We start from the raw sequence: 12,802 nt of genomic DNA, 5'->3' as shown, positions 1-12,802 counted from the left end.
GGAGAATACTGGGAGGAGTTTCACTGACTTTCTTACTCAGCTGGCCCACTTGTGCCTCCAGATTTCTGATGGAGGATCTTGTTTCATTCATGAAACTGAAAGTGGCCTTTGACAGATCAGAGACTAGATTGGCTAAATTAGAAGTGTTTTGTTCAGAATTCTCTGTCTGTTACTGAGAAGATGATGGATATGGCTTGCTGTTGCTCAGCCTATTATGTCCACCATTGTTAAAGCCTTGTTAAGGCTTTTGTTGATCCTTCCATGAGAAATTTGGATGATTTCTCCACGATGAGTTATAAGTGTTTCCATAAGGTTCACCCATGTAATTAACCTCTGCCATGGCAGGGTTCTCAGGATCATAAGCTTCTTCAGAAGCTGCCTCTTTAGTACTGTTGGATGCATGTTGCCATCCATTCAGATTTTGAGAGATCATGTTGACCTGTTGAGTCAACACTTTGTTCTGAGCCAATATGGCATTCAGAGCATCAATTTCAAGAACTCCTTTCTTCTGAGGTATCCCATTATTCACGGAATTCCTCTCAGAAGTGTACATGAATTGGTTGTTTGCAACCATGTCAATGAGTTCTTGAGCCTCTTCAGGCATTTTCTTTAGGTGAATAGATCCACCTGCAGAATGGTCCAATGACATTTTTGAAAATTCAGATAGACCATAATAGAATATATCTAATATGGTCCATTCTGAAAACATGTCAGATGGACATCTTTTGGTCAGCTGCTTGTATCTTTCCCAAGCTTCATAGAGGGATTCACCATCTTTTTGTTTGAAGGTTTAAACATCCACTCTCAGCTTGCTCAGCTTTTGAGGAGGAAAGAATTTATCCAAGAAGGCAGTGACCAGCTTATCCCAGGAGTCCAGACTATCCTTGGGTTGTGAATCCAACCATATTCTAGCTCTGTCTCTTACAGCAAAAGGGAAAAGCATGAGTCTGTAGACTTCAGGATCAACTCTTTTCGTCTTTACAGTCTCACAGATATGCAAGAACTCAGTTAAAAATTGATAAGGATCTTCAGATGGAAGTCCATAAAACTTGCAGTTTTGTTGCATTAAGGCAACTAGCTGAGGTTTCAGCTCAAAGTTATTGGCTCCAATGGCAGGAATGGAGATGCTTCTTCCATCAAATTTGGACATTGGCTTTGTGAAGTCACCAAGCATTCTCCTTGCATTATTATTGTTTTCGGCTGCCATCTCTTTCTCTTGTTTGAAATTTTCTGAAAGGTTGTTTCTGGATTGTTGTAATTTAGTTTCTCTTAGTTTCCTTTTCAGAGTCCTTTCAGGTTCAGGATCAATTTCAACAAGAGTGCCTTTTTCCCTGTTCCTGCTCATATGAAAGAGAAGAAAACAAGAAAAGAAGAGGAATCCTCTATGTCACAGTATAGAGATTCCTTTATGTTAGTAGAAAAAGAAAGGGGAGAAGAAAGTAGAAGAGTGGGTTCGAATATTTAGATGGAGAGAGGTGAAGAGAAGTGTTAGTAATTAAATAATTAAATAGAACAAGAAAAGAGATGAAGAATTTCGAAAATAATTTTAAAAAGGTGTTAGTAATTTTTGAAAATTAGAGATAAGATAAGATTAAAATTAAAATTTAAGACAATTAAAAAGAATTTTTGAAAGGGGTGAGATATTTTCGAAAATTAGAGAGGAAAGAGTAGTTAGGTGGTTTTGAAAAAGATAAGAAACAAACAAAAAGTCAAAGAGTTAGTTGAAAAAGATATTAAAATCAAATTTGAAAAGATAAGAAGATAAGAGGTTAGATAAGATATTTTGAAATCAAATTTTGAAAAAGATAGAATTTTTGAAAAAGATAAGATAAAAGATAAAAAGATTTGTTTGAAAAAGATTTAATTCAAAAATTTGAAATTACTTACTTCACTAACAAGAAACTACAAGATAAGATTCTAGAACTTAAAGATTGAACCTTTCTTAACAAGAAAGTAACAAACTTCAAATTTTTGAATCAATCACATTAATTGTTAGTGAGTTTTCGAAAATGTGATATAAAGATAAGAAAAAGATTTTGAAAATAATTGGAAAAAGAATTTTTGAAATTTCCGAAAAATAGAAAAAAATGAAAAAGGTATAATTTTTGAAAAAGATTTTGAAAAGATAAGATTTTTAAAATTGAAATTTTGACTTGACTTGTAAGAAACAACTAATTTTTAAAAATTTTTGACCAAGTCAACCCAAAATTTCGAAAATTTGGAGGGAAATAAGGAAAAGATATTTTTTTATTTTTGAATTTTTAAAGAAAAACACAAAAATATCCCAAAACATGAAAATTTTGGATCAAAACACAAGATGCATGCAAGAACACTATGAATGTCAAGATGAACACCAAGAACACTTTGAAGATCATGATGAACATCAAGAACATATTTTTGAAAAATTTTTGATGCAAAGAAAACATGCAAGACACCAAACTTAGAAATCTTTAATGCATGGACTCTAACAAACGAAAAATGCACATGAAAAACAACAAACAACACAAAACAAGAAAACATCAAGATCAAACAAGAAGACTTACCAAGAACAACTTGAAGATCATGAAGAACACTATGAATGCATGAATTTTCGAAAAAATGCAAGAAAAATTTTTAAAGCATGCAATTGACACCAAACTTAAAAATTGACTCAAGACTCAGACAAGAACACAAAATATTTTTTATTTTTATGATTTTCTAATTTTTTTTGGATTTTTATTAATTTTTTTAATTTTTTTTTCGAAAATATTTTTGGAAAAACGAAAAAGAAAAATTTTGAAAAAGTTTTTGAAAAGAAAATTACCTAATCTGAGCAACAAGATGAACCTTCAGTTGTCCATACTCGAACAATCCCAGGCAACGGCGCCAAAAACTTGGTGGACGAAATTGTGATACAAGAGTTCCAGGCACTGATAGAGAAGCTTTTTCTTTCCACAACTCCGTTCAACTTTACCAGCAAGTGTACTGGGTCATCCAAGTAATACCTTACGTGAGTAAGGGTCGATCCCATAGAGATTGTTGGTATGAAGCAAGCTATGGTCACCTTGTAAATCTCAGTTAGGCAGATTAAATTGTTTTATGATGAGTTTGAAATTTAATAATAAATAGAAAATAAAAAGGGATAGAAATACTTATGTAAATCAATAGTGGGAATTTCAGATAGGCGTATAGAGATGCTGTGCTCCTCTTGAATCTCTACTTTCTTATTACATTCATCCAATCCTTCTTACTCCTTTCCATGGCAAGCTGTATGTAGGGCATCACCGTTGTCAATGGCTACATCCCATCCTCTCAGTGAAAATGGTCCTATGCTCTGTTACAGCACGGCTAATCATCTGTCGGTTCTCAATCAGGTTGGAATAGAATCCCTTGATTCTTTTGCGTTTGTCATCACGCCCAGCCTTCAGGAGTTTGAAGCTCGTCACAGTCATTCAATCCCAGAATCCTACTCAGAATACCATAGACAAGGTTTAGACTTTCCGGATCCTCATGAATGCCGCCATCTATCTAGCTTATACCACGAAGATTCTGTTGGGGAATCTAAGAGATATGCACCCGGCCTAGAGTAGAACGGAAGTGGTTGTCAATCACGCGCATTCATAGGTGAGAATGATGATGAGTGTCACGGATCATCACATTCATCAAGTTGAAGTGCAACGTATATCTTGGAATAAGAATAAAAGAGAATTGAATAGAAAGTAATAGTAATTGTATTGAAACTTGAGGTACAGCAGAGCTCCACACCCTTAATCTATGGTGTGCAGAAACTCCATTGTTGAAAATACATAAGTGAAAGGTTCAGGCATGGCCGAATGGCCAGCCCCCTGAATGATCAAGAGACCGAATGATCAAAGACTAGAAAGTCAAAAGATTAAACTGTCAAAAGATATCCAATACAATAGTAACTTATCCTATTTATACTAGACTAGCTACTAGGGTTTACATGAGTAAGTAATTGATGCATAAATCCACTTCCGGGGCCCACTTGGTGTATGCTTAGGCTGAGCTTGATCTATCCACAATCTGAGGCTTTTCTTGGAGTTGAACTCCAAGTTATAACGTGTTTTGGGCGTTCAACTCCGGATCATGACGTGTTTCTGGCGTTTAACTCCAGACAGCAGCATATACTTGGCGTTCAACGCCAAGTTACGTCGTCAATTTCCGAATAAAGTATGGACTATTATATATTTCTGGAAAGCTCTGGATGTCTACTTTCCAACGCCGTTGAGAGTGCGCCATTTGAAGTTCTGTAGCTCCAGAAAATCCATTTCGAGTGCAGGGAGGTCAGATTCCAACAGCATCAGCAGTCCTTTGTCAGCCTCCTATCAGAGTTTTGCTCAAGTCCCTCAATTTCAGTCAAAAATTGCCTGAAATCACAGAAAAACACACAAACTCATTGTAAAGTACAGAAATGTGAATTTAACATAAAAACTAATGAAAACATCCCTAAAAGTAGCTTGAACTTACTAAAAACTACTTAAAAACAATGCCAAAAAGCGTATAAATTATTCGCTCATCAGTGGACGACGCGCACGCGTGGTACGAAAAACACTGAGTGACGCGAATGCGTGGATGACACGGCCGCGTGACATGCACGATCTACAGAAATACAAAAGTCGCTGGCATAGATTCTGGCCCACATTTCAACCCAGTTTTCGGCCCAAAAACACAGATTAGAGCTAGGGAACATGCAGAGACAGAAGGAACAATTCATTCCACATAATTCCAAGTTTTTTTAAATCTGATTTTACTCCTCCCCTCGGTTTTCTCTCTTGAACATTCATAAATTAGGATTTGAAGATTTTTGGCTTTAGCTTTTGAGAAGAGTCTACCTCCGGTACTGGTCATTATAGTTTGTTATTTACTTTTCATTTACTCTTCCATATTCTCAATCTCTCCAGAGTTGATATTGGATTATTTTCATAGTTTATTAATGCAAAACTATTTTTACTTTTAATTAATCTCTTTCATTATTATTCATTATGTCTCTTCTTATTTCCCCTATTGATTTTGTGAAGTCTACAATTATGATGATGGAGTAGTCCCCCAACTTGATTGGGAGTTGATTAAAAGGAAAACCTTGAGTTAGAATACTCAAGAGTTCAATTGTGATTGGTTCATTGTTGGTTGGGTTGTTAGTCACTAACTCTAATCCTTCCCAAGGGAGAGGATTAGGACTTGTGAATAGAAGTTGACTTTTAATTTGACTTTCTTTCATTCGTTGAGGGTTAACTAAATGTAAACAATGACTAATTATTAATTGCTCTTGATAAGATTCTAACATGGATATAACTTCCAATTAATCTTCTCCCGGTCAAGATTTTATTTAAATTATATAAATTCTCTAATTTAATTTTCTGTTCATCAAATTCAAAACCCATTTTGAAAACCTCTGATTGATAAAATAGCACATCTTCCTGCAACTCGTTGGGAGACGACCTGGGACTCATACTCCCAATATTTTATTTCTAAATTTGTGACAACCCTTTTCTAAATTGATAAGTGGATTTTTGCCGGTTAAGAACTGTACTCACAACGCCATTTCTCTAATTAATTCTTAATCTGCCAATTTTCGCTCACGTCACCAAGCATATGCAAGTCCAAGGAAAACCCCTCCTAAGCAAGCTGAGAGTCCTCCTTTTGGTACCATGAACAATCACCCTGCACCACTCAGCACACCTGAGTACAGGACTAGGATGCCATATCCTCAGAAACTCTGTCAAGCAGAAAAGGATAGGCAGTTTGCTAAATTTGTGGATTACCTCAAGACCCTGGAGATCAAGATCCCATTTACAAAAGCCCTTGAACAAATACCCTCCTATGCCAAGTTTATGAAGGACATATTAAGCCACAAGAAAGACTGGAGGGAGGTAGAGACAGTCTTTCTCATTGAAGAATGCAGTGCAGTCATCCAAAGAAACCTACCAGAAAAGCTTCAGGACCCTAGAAGCTTCGTGATACCATGCAACCTTGGAGATGCCTACATAAGGAAGGCCCTATGTGATATTGGGGCAAGTATCAACTTAATACATGCTTCACTGATAAGGAAACTCGGCCTAACCTGTATATGCCTTCAGTTGGTTAATGGCTCAGCCAAAAATCCACCAGGAGTTATTGAAGACATGATTGTAAGGGTTGGACCCTTTACATTCCCTACAGATTTTGTAGTCCTGAATATGGAAGAACACAAGAATTTGTCCCTTATTCTAGGGAGGCCTTTTCTTGCCATAGGAAGAACCCTCATTGACGTGGAAAAAGGGAGAGTGATCCTGAGAGTCAATAAGGATGAGTTCGTACTGGATGCCACCAAAGCCATACAATACTTTGATATACCAGAGGAGTGCATGAAAATTGATACCACCGATTCCCTGGTGGAAGAGATATACACAGTTGAGAGCCAAGAGGAGGAGCTGAATGATATCCTTGTAGATACCTGTCCTGACAAAGAGGTGTCAGAGGAGCAGGAGGAGGCCTTAAAAGCCCCTAAAGTGGAGGATAAACTTCCCAAACTCGATCTCAATCCACTGCCATCCTCCTTGAAATACGTGTTTCTAGGAGATGGAGAAACTTACCCTATAATCATAAGTTCTTTTCTGAAGTCACAAGAGGAAGAAGCACTGATTCAGGTGTTGAAGGCACACAAAACAACTCTCGGTTGGACCATAAGTGGTTTAAAGGGAATAAGTCTAACCCGATGCATGCACAAGATCAGGCTCGAGGATGATGCCAGAACAGTGGTGCAACCACAAAGGTGGCTGAATCCAGCCATGAAGAAGGTAGTGCAGAAAAAGGTCACCAAACTGTGGGAGGCAAAGATTATCTATCCCATCTCAGATAGTCTCTGGGTGAGTCCTGTCCAAGTTGTACCCAAGAAAGGAGGGATGATAATGGTCCATAATGAAAAGAATAAATTGATCCTTACAAGGACAGTGACAGGTTGGCGTATGTGCATTGATTATAGAAGACTCAATAACGCCACAAGATAGGATCACTTCCCTTTACCATTCATAGACCAGATCCTAGAGAGACTGGCTAGACATACATTCTACTGCTTCCTAGATGGCTATTCAGGCTACAATCAAATTGCAGTGGATCCCTAGGATCAAGAGAAGACATCATTCACATGCCCATATGGTGTGTTCGCTTACAGAAGATTGCCATTTAGACTATGTAATGCACCTGCCACTTTTCAGAGGTGCATGCTCTCTATTTTCTCAGACATGGTTGAGAAATTCCTTAAAGTATTAATGGATGATTTTTCTATTTTTGGGGGTTCCTTTGATTCCTGCCTTAACCATTTGGCCCTGGTTTTGAAATGATGCCAAGATACTAACTTGGTTTTAAATTGGGAAAAATGCCACTTCATGGTAACTGAAGGCATTATTCTTGGACATCGGATTTTGAATAAGGGCATAGAGGTCGATTAGGCCAACATGGAAGTAATAGAATGATTACCACGACCTACTAATGTTAAGACAATCAGAAGATTCCTAGGACATGCAGGCTTCTACAGGAGGTTTATGAAGAATTTTTCCAAAATAGCAAAACCCCTGTGCAATCTCTTAGCCACTGACACTCCGTTTATTTTTAACAAGGATTGCTCGCATGCATTCAAAACTCTGAAAGCAAGGCTTATCTCTGCACCTGTCATCTCTGCACCCAACTGGGATTTACCATTCGAATTGATGTGTGATGCCAGCGATCACGCAATTGGTGCAGTCCTAGGACAGAGACATGATAAGCTCCTACATGTCATTTATTATGTCAGTTGTGTTTTAAATGACGTACAAAGAAACTACACCACCACAGAGAAGGAGTTACTTGCAGTGGTTAATGCCATTGACAAGTTCAGATCCTATTTAATAGGATCTAAAGTCATTATCTATACTGATCATGCTGCTCTCAAGTACCTTCTTTCCAAACAAGACTCTAAACCGAGATTCATAAGATAGGTATTGCTCCTAAAAGAATTTGACATAGAGATCAGGGATAGGAAAGGGTCAAAAAACCAGGTGGCTGACCATTTGTCTCGGATTGAACTTGTAGTAGGGGCGTCCCCTCCCACTACTGAGATATCTAAGACCTTCCCTGACAAACAACTCTTTGTAATACGCAAAGCACCTTGGTTTGCTGATATTGCAAATTACAAGGCGATAAGGTTCATCCCCAAGGAATACAATCGACAGCAAGCTAGAAAGCTCATTTATGATGATAAATATTACTTGTGGGATGAGCCTTAGCTTTTTAAAAGGTGCTCGGATGGCATAATCCGCCGTTGCGTGTCTGAAGAAGAAATGCAGAAAATTCTCTAGCATTGCCACGGCTCAAACTATGGAGGCCATTTTGGAGGCAAGCGCACAGCCACCAAAGTCCTTCAAAGCGGCTTTTATTGGCCAACGCTCTTCAAGGATTCCCGAGAATTTGTCTGCAACTTTGACAGTTGTCAACGGGCTAGTAATCTCCTTCATAATCATAAGATGCCTCAACACGGGATTTTGGAAATCGAGCTATTCAATGTATGGGGAATAGACTTCATGGGCCCATTCCTGTCCTCATATTCGAACACAAACATCCTTGTGGCAGTAGATTATATGTCTAGATGGGTTGAGGTAGTCGCATTACCCACCAATGACACACGATTGGTGATGAAGTTCCTCTAGAAACATATTTTCAGTAGATTCGGTGTCCCAAGGACACTGATTAGTGATGGAGGCACTCACTTCTATAACAGGTAACTTGACTCAATTATGCACCATTATGGTTTTTGCTTCAGAGTGGCAACTCCATATCATCAGCAGATAAATAGGCAAGCCGAGGTCTCTAACAAGGAGCTCAAAAGAATCCTGGAAAGAACAGTAAGCACTTCCCAGAGGGATTGGGCAAGGAAACTTAATGACGCCCTTTGGGCGTTTAGAACCACTTTCAAGACCCCTATTGGGATGTCACCCTACCAATTGGTCTATGGCAATGCATGTTATTTGCCAGTAGAACTGGAACACAGAGCCTACTGGGCAACCAGATTCCTCAACTTTGATGCCAAGGCTGTAAGAGAAAAAAGATTTCTCCAACTAAATGAGTTGGATGAATTCCAGCAAGCTGCGTTTAACAATGCTAAAATTTAGAAGGAAAGGGCTAAGAAATGGCATGATCAAAAGATCTTCTCCAGAGTCTTCGAGCCGGGTTAGACGGTTCTACTCTTCAACTCTAGACTCAAGCTTTTCCCTGGAAAGCTCAAGTATAGATGGACGTGATCTTCTATGGTCATGATAAGCGGATAATTTATACGCTTTTTGGCATTGTTTTTATATAGTTTTTAGTATGATTTAGTTAGTTTTTAATATATTTTTATTATTTTTTAAGAAAAATTCATATTTCTGGGCTTTACTATGAGTTTGTGTGTCTTTTTGTGATTTCAGGTATTTTCTGGCTGAAATTGAGGGACCTGAGCAAAAATCTTATTCAGAGGCTGACAAAGGACTGCAGATGCTGTTGGATTCTGACCTCCCTTCACTCGAAGTAGATTTTCTGGAGCTACAGAATTCCAAATGGTGCTCTCTTAATTGTGTTGGAAAGTAGACATCTAGGGCTTTCTACCAATATATAATAGTTTATACTTTGCGCGAGTTTTGACGACGTAAAATAGCGTCAAAACGCCAGCTCTCTGCCTCTTTTCTGGCGTTAAAATGCCAGAACTGGCATAAAAGTTGGAGTTAAACGCCCAAACTGGTACTAAAGCAGGCATTTAACTCCAAGGGAAGCCTCTACACATGTGAAGCTCAATGCTCAGCCCAAGCACACAACAAGTGGGCCCGGAAGTGAATTTCTGCATCATTTACCTATTTCTGTAAACCCTAGTAGCTAGTTTCATTATAAATAGGACCTTTTACTATTGTATTTTCATCTTCGGATCATGAGACATTCTGGATATCATATTTTCATACTTGGGGAGGTTGGCCATTCGGCCATGCCTGGACCTCCAGACCACTTATGTATTTTCAACGGTGGAGTTTCTACACACCATAGATTAAGGGTGTGGAGCTCTGCTGTTTCTCGAGTATTAATGCAATTACTACTGTTTTCTATTCAATTCAAGCTTATTCTTATTCAAAGATATTCGCTTGCACTTTAACCTAATGAATGTGATGATCTGTGACGCTCATCATTATTCTCACCTATGAACGCGTGACTGACAACCACTTCCATTCTACTTAAGATTGAGCGCGAATCTGTTGGACTCCTGAAATCAGAGATTCAACAGGAACAAAACATCTCTATGCACTTATCTGAAATTCTCACAAATGAATTACATAAGTATCTCTATCTTTATTTTCTGTTTATTTATCTTTTAATTATTAAAACTCTATAACCATTTGAATCTGCCTAACTGAGATTTACAAGGTGACCATAGCTTGCTTCAAGCCGACAATCTCCGTGGGATCGACCCTTACTCACGTAAGGTTTATTACTTGGACGACCCAGTTCACTTGCTGGTTAGTTGTGCGGAGTTGTGAAGAAAGTGTTGAGATTATGAACGCACATACCAAGTTGAGCGCCATTGTTAGAGATCACAATTTCGTGCACCAAGTTTTTGGCGCCGTTGCCGAGGATTGTTCGAGTTTGGACAACTGACGGTTCATCTTGTTGCTCAGATTAGGTAATTTTTATTTTCTTTTCAAAAAAGTTTTCAAAAATATTTCAAAATTTTTTTCTTCTTTTTTGTTCTTTTCAAAATAATTTTCGAAAAACCCAAATTTTTTTTTCATAAAATCATAAAAACTCAAAAATATTTCTTGGTTCTTGTTTGAATCTACGGCCAAATTTTAAGTTTGGTGTCTATTGCATGATTTTAATTGTCCTGCAATTTTCGAAACACATGCGTTGTGTTCTACATATGCATTATTGCATTCATATGGCCCAAACATGAGAAAGTTCTAAGTTTGGTGTCCTCCATGTTTTCTTTCATTAAGAAAACTGAGTTCTTGATGTTCATCTTGATCTTCATGATTGTTCTTGGTGTTCATCTTGACTTTAATAATGTTCTTGCATATATCTTGTGTTTTGATCCAAGAATTATATGTTTCGACTCATTTTGTTGTTTTTCAAAATTGAAAACATATCTTCTTGAATAAAGGATTTAGCAAAATGAAGATCCAAGAACATAAAGCAGATGAATTACAGAGAAAAAGCTAGGCGTTCAAAACGCCCAGTGAAGAAGGAAAACTGGCGTTTAAACGCCAGCCAAGGTACCTGGCTGGGCATTTAAACACCCAAACCATGCAACAATTAGGCGTTAAACGCCCAAACATGCAGCTCCTGGGCGTTTAACGCCAGGATGACACAAGGAGAGGAATTTTGTTTTCAAAACAAATCTTTTTCAAATCTTCATATTTTTTTTAAAATCAAATCCTTTTCAAATCAAATATATTCAACCATATCTTTTTCAAAATCATATCTTTTCAAACATATCTTTTTCAAAAATCAAATCTTTTTAAAATTTCTTTTTCAAATCTTTTTCAAAATAAATTTCAATCATATCTTTTTAATCATATCTTTTTCAAATCGTATCTTTTTTCAAAAAAAATTTGATTTCAAAAATCTTTTCTAAACTTCCTATCTTTTCAAAAAGTGATTTTCAAATCTTTTTCAACTAACTAATTGATTTTTTTGTTTGTTTTACTATTTCTTATCATTTTCAAACCACAACCAATTTTTCAAAAATTTATTTTAAATTTTATTCTTTTAATTTTCAAAAATTTTTCCCCTCTCTCTTATCTTTTTATATTTAAACACTAACATTCCTCCTCTATTGTCAATTCGAACTCTATCTCTCTTTGTGTGTTCGGATTCTTTCTTACCTACCTCATCCTTCCATTCTTGTTTTCCTCTGACACCTCAAGGAATCTCTATACTGTGACATAAGGGATTCCATATTTTCTTTGTTTTCTTCTCTTTAATATGAGTAGGAACAAAGATAAAGGCATACTTGTTGGAGCTGATCCTGAACCTGAAAGGACTCTGAAGAGGAAGCTAAGAGCAGCTAAAGCACAAAACTCTGAAGAGGACCTTGATGAGCGGATAATTTATACGCTTTTTGGCATTGTTTTTAGTATGTTTTTAGTATGATCTAGTTAGTTTTTAGTATATTTTTATTAGTTTTTAGTTAAAATTCACTTTTCTGGACTTTACTATGAGTTTGTGTGTTTTTCTGTGATTTCAGGTATTTTCTGACTGAAATTGAGGGTCCTGAGCAAAAATCTGATTCAGAGACTGAAAAGGACTGCAGATGCTGTTGGATTCTGACCTCCCTGCACTCGAAGTGGATTTTCTGGAGCTACAGAAGCCCAATTGGCGCGCTCTCAACGGTATTGGAAAGTAGACATCCTGGGCTTTCCAGCAATGTATAATAGTCTATACTTTGCCCGCGATTTGATGGCCCAAACCGGCAATGCAAATCAGCCTCAGAATTCCCAGTGTTTAACGCTGGAACTGGCATAAAAATTGGAGTTAAACGCCCAAACTGGCATGAAAGCTGGCGTTTAACTCCAGAAAAAGTCTCTACACATGAAAGCTTCAATGCTCAGCCCAAGCACACACTAAGTGGACCCAGAAGTGGATTTTTACGTCATTTACTCATTTTTGTATACCCTAGGTTACTAGTTCACTATTAATAGGATCTTTTGACATTGTATCTGTACCTCATGACACTTTACACGTTTCTTTGTGTACTTTCTACGGCATGAGTCTCTAAACCCCATGGTTGGGGGCGAGGAGCTCTGCTGTGTCTTGATGGATTAATGCAACT

The 12,802-nt window shown here is 37.4% G+C and overlaps 1 non-coding gene across 1 annotated transcript; it reads left to right on the top strand.

Moving 5' to 3' along the window:
* Positions 1-707: 707 nt before the first annotated feature.
* Positions 708-811, top strand: LOC112793986 (small nucleolar RNA R71). The gene has a single exon (XR_003198669.1). It is a non-coding gene; the product is annotated as a small nucleolar RNA R71 (small nucleolar RNA).
* Positions 812-12,802: the final 11,991 nt, after the last annotated feature.

The sequence above is a fragment of the Arachis hypogaea genome, chromosome 3 (assembly GCF_003086295.3).
Source record: "Arachis hypogaea cultivar Tifrunner chromosome 3, arahy.Tifrunner.gnm2.J5K5, whole genome shotgun sequence".
NCBI classification, from domain to species: Eukaryota; Viridiplantae; Streptophyta; class Magnoliopsida; order Fabales; family Fabaceae; genus Arachis; species Arachis hypogaea.
The sequence above is the reverse complement of the archived record's forward strand: the minus strand, read 5'-3'. Positions and strand labels throughout refer to the sequence as shown.